Raw genomic sequence first — 4,508 nt, 5'->3', positions numbered from 1 at the left:
AACTCTTTCTGGCAGTAGAAAGCATCATCTTTCCCCTATGGAGCAGATGGTGGTTTTGAACTGCTGACTTCTTGGATAGGCAGCGCTCAGTTGCCATAAGCAAACTCGAAACTCATTGCTATATTTCGTAGGACAGGGTAGAACTGCACCTGTGGATTTCTGAGACTGTAACTCTTTACAAGAGTAGAAAGCCCGTCTTTCTCCTGTGGTATAGAACTGCTGGCCTTGCAGATCATACCCCAATGTGTGATCACTACACCACGGGGGCTCTCACCATTAGCAAGGTGGGTGCTATGATCGTAATGAGCAGCAAGGTCCGCAGCAGTCAATAGATCTGTCCTCAGGTATGGAGCTGGTTAGTAGAACACAACACTCACACAGGCAAGATAGCTAGGCAAACAACAAAGGTATTGCTCAATCAAATTAGGATGGGTGGTCACAATGCAGAGGGCAGCTGCCCCCAGTAAAATGTCATGGCCTCTTTTCCAGTTGCCTAAACTGGTTATCATAGCTGTGGTTCCAAGCCTAAAGGAGAAGCTGCGTGGGACTCAGAGTCCACGAGGAAGGAAAAGGCCCACGAGAAAGATGGTTTGCTTGGTTCTTCTCCAAATGCCTCGGACTGTGTGTTGCATAGCTGTGCCCTGAGGAAAGCCAGATTCCCGAGCAATTCGAGGACTGCTGGACACAGGATCTGAGGGGTCCTTGTTACCTGGGGCCTCGCTGGCATGGAACAGCAGTTCTTTTCTTGTACCCTGGAGATACATTGGGGGCGGGGGGGCGGGCGGGGAGGCAAGCAAAACTGACTCCTGACACGGACTCAGTTCACAGTCGTTCCTTTGGGTTTTACCCACTGGTAATTCCCAGTCCCTGGATGCGCAATCACCATGGGCATAGTTGAGAGTACCCAACTTCGCACATTTATTTCTTGACTTGTGGAGTAAGAGCTATCACAGCAGGGAAAATCAAGCGATTTGAAATGGATCTAATCATCCCTTTCTCTGACCAAATGTAAGAAATAAAAACAATATGCACCCTAAAGAATGATGGGGGGGGGAGAATGATGGAGAGGAGTGTCATTTCCCCCTCTAACTTTAGCTTGTATTTTTAACTATTTCTTGATTTCAGTTGTGTGGGGCTTTTTAGTTAGTTTTTCTTTTTTTAAGAGGGTATTCTGATCATACACCAGTCAGTGTGATATTTAGCAGAAATGTGAAGCTGCAGACACAAAGTAGGTTCCGTTCATTTCCAGCCTTAAAGATGCAGATATGTATTGTGTTTATATATCTTTGAGTTATTCATTCATTGAACATAGAAATGAGGTTTCGTGCATTTCCAGACACTGTTTACCAGAAGTAAATGATAATTAGCAGACAAATAAACTGAAAGAATAATAAAATAGAAAACCATATTAAATGGTCATCTAGGGAAAAAAGCAGGAATAATTGCTTTGTAATTATTTGTTGAGTGAGTGAATATTACTTTTTAATGTAATTCTGCAAAGTATTTACTTAATAGGTTTAAAAATTTTGTAACCAAGAAATTATTTAGCATCTTATCAGTGCATATAAAAATGTAAACAACTAATTAGAAAACACTTAAATATTAACCACTGAGTAGAATTTAAGTGTGAAATATTCTGAATTTCACTTCTTGTTTCAAATAAAGGTAACATGTCATCTTCCAAGCAGTTCTCATAATATTACATGTATCCTCTTCACCAATATTAGATGTTTTTCTAAAATGCAGGAAATAATTGCTCCATTTGCAGTCTTCAAAAGATTGTCTGGGACCCAAGTCAGGCAGTAACTATCATGATGCAGCACAGTTTTAAAACATTTTTAATTGTGAATTGAATGAAGGTATAGACATTCTTCTTAAAGTCTTAAAGGGTTCAGTGATTATAGTTCTTGTTCTATTACTTAACTCTCGGGATATTAATTAAATTGATATGATTTCATTTAAGTAATATTTAATTCCTTAAATGAATTATTCAACAAAATAAATAGATTTTATTAAATAATGACTAATTAAAAGTGCTTCCATGTAATTCTCAAAGTTGGCCCCTTAAAAAAGCAGTCAGATCATTCCATGATGCTCACCTTCCCCACACGATCACTGAAGACAAATGGGTGCATAAGCAAATGTGGTGAAGAAAGCTGATGGTGCCCGGCTATCAAAAGATATAGTGTCTGGGATCTTAAAGGCTTGAAGGTAAACAAGCAGCCATCTAGCTCAGAAGCAACAAAGCCCACATGAAGAAGCACACCAGCCTGTGCGATCACGAGGTGTTGAAGGGATTAGGTATTAGACATCAAAGAATGTGAGCCTTGTAGGATGACCAATACAGATATATAAAATAATGTACAGAATCTTGAACTTTTAAAAAATCATTTTATTGGGGGCTCATACAACTCTTATCACAATCCATACATTCATCCATTCAGAATCTTGAACTTTTATTAATAGATTTCAAAATACTACTTTGGAATAGGACTCCTCAAACATTAAAATTTTAAATTGTGGTTGAAAATACACAACAACTGAACAGTTTGTGCATGGGTGCTTCCGAGACATTGATGGCAGTCTTTGAGGTGTGTAACCATTTTCACTCTCCTTTTCTGAATTATTCCTTCCCCGCTAACACTGGAGGCCTACGTTTCTCAGCTAACTTATCTAGTTGCTGTTGTCCGTTTGATCCCACATAGATATAGTTCTTTAAAAGAGCACAAGGCAGATAAAACATTAATTTATTTACAATAAAATAATTTTTGTAGAAAAGCCTAAGAAGGGAGATTAAACTATCTCCCTGAAAAATTGTGAATATATTGCTCCTTGGCCTTCCAATGCTATATTTATAGTTATACAGCTTTTAAAAAATTGCTATTTCATTACATTACATTCTCTTTTTTATTAATCATTTTACTGGGGGCTCTTACAAATCTTATAACAATCTGTCAGTTGTATTAAGCACGCTTGTACATATGTTGCCATCAACATTTCCCAAACATGTTCTTTCTACTTGAATCCTAGGTATCAGCTCCTATTTTTCCCCCTCTCTCCCCCATTACATTACATTCTGTTTAATAACCTCCACTTGATTAAGTTAAAAAATGTTTAGATTATCTTCTAGTTTTTTTTTAGTTCATATTTTAATCTAAAAAAATTTTTTAGAGTGTTATCTATGGGGCTCGAGGCCTGGAGGTTAGTTTGGGAGGATGGCCTAAGCTGGTAAAGGCAGCACCCCAGGGACGATAGATGGCCGATCATTGTAGCACCAACCCACAGGCCGCAGAGACTGCAAGTCTCGAAAGAACAAGTGCTACGTTGGGAGCAGTGATATTGAAGGCACACAAAGTCCTCCCGCTGGAAAGGGCCTGGTTACCACCTGCCATCGTGGGAGTGGTGCCTTTGGTATGTCTGATGACCTGTCTAGATCCATCAGTGGGGTCCGGTGGTTCCCGTTTTGTTATGTTTTTATGCGTGGCTGACTACCTGTTCCCATTCTAGCACCTAGAATCCGGGGCTCCAATAGATGGGCCACTGGGCAACAGCAAAGATTCCCTGAAATTTGCAGCAATCCAATAAAAACGACACAGAGCTGTGGGCTACTGGAAATGCCTCTTCACCCTAAAGGAAGAAAAGGCTGAAATGAACTTCATGACCTTGATTGTTGCTCTCTAGCTGTGGTTGCTTAGGTGAGAAAGCAAGTCTGCAACCTTTTTCTCCCTCACCTGATCGTAACTTTCGTACTGTTGCTTCCTGGACTACATCAGCATAGAATCATTTCAAAGCACATTGGAATGGCCTAGAGGGGGATAGACAAGCTTCTCAAACAAAAAGAACAGAAGAAAGAAGAATGCATCTGCTTTCTTCACCTCGATTAATAGTGTCCACTGGTCTCGGAGAACAGTTTCTCCTGTGCTATCTGTATAGAAAATGTTACACAAGTAGCTCTTTGCGCTGCCTGTTCTGGCCCTAGTTAATAGATAGCCGAGACTGGCCAAGCAAGGCTTTGTGTACAGCGTTTCTCTTGCCCCGTGGAACGGAGTGCTATCTCCTTGGTTGAGCTAATATGGGCAACTCCTTGGATTACTGACTTGATTTGGTTTTCTCACCCATCTTTTAAAACAATGTAGTGGTGAACTTTATCCTTTACTTCCCAGTTGACTCTTGATAATTGTTCCGGTCAGTCTTTGTGGGGCTGGATACAAGCTTATGGTCTGAGGCTACAGGGAGTTAGTTTGCTTTCTGCTTGCAATAATTGGCTGGTTTCCCAAATCCAGAGACCAATATTGCCACCTCTGATGCAGACACCAATGAAGACTGGTGTCTTGACCATGAAGGAAGAATCCCTACAGGATAGAATGAAATTAATTCCAAACCCTTATTATATGTTGGATTCTCCCTTGAGCAAAACTTAGCAATTTGTTGGAAACGTTGATCTTTTCATTGATAGATGGAGAGCATTTGTTCCCTCCCACTTCAAAATCCCGAGAGCCTTGTCAATA

General features: G+C 40.2%; 1 pseudogene; it reads left to right on the top strand.

Annotated features, from left to right (window-relative positions):
* Positions 1 to 3,255: 3,255 nt before the first annotated feature.
* Positions 3,256 to 3,851, top strand: LOC101643265 (annotated as a pseudogene).
* The last annotated feature ends 657 nt before the right edge of the window (positions 3,852 to 4,508 follow it).

Source organism: Echinops telfairi, unplaced genomic scaffold (assembly GCF_000313985.2).
Source record: "Echinops telfairi isolate 266 unplaced genomic scaffold, ASM31398v2 ScPeMD7_21;HRSCAF=78, whole genome shotgun sequence".
NCBI classification, from domain to species: domain Eukaryota; kingdom Metazoa; phylum Chordata; class Mammalia; order Afrosoricida; family Tenrecidae; genus Echinops; species Echinops telfairi.
This window is presented reverse-complemented; position numbering and strand designations above follow the sequence as displayed.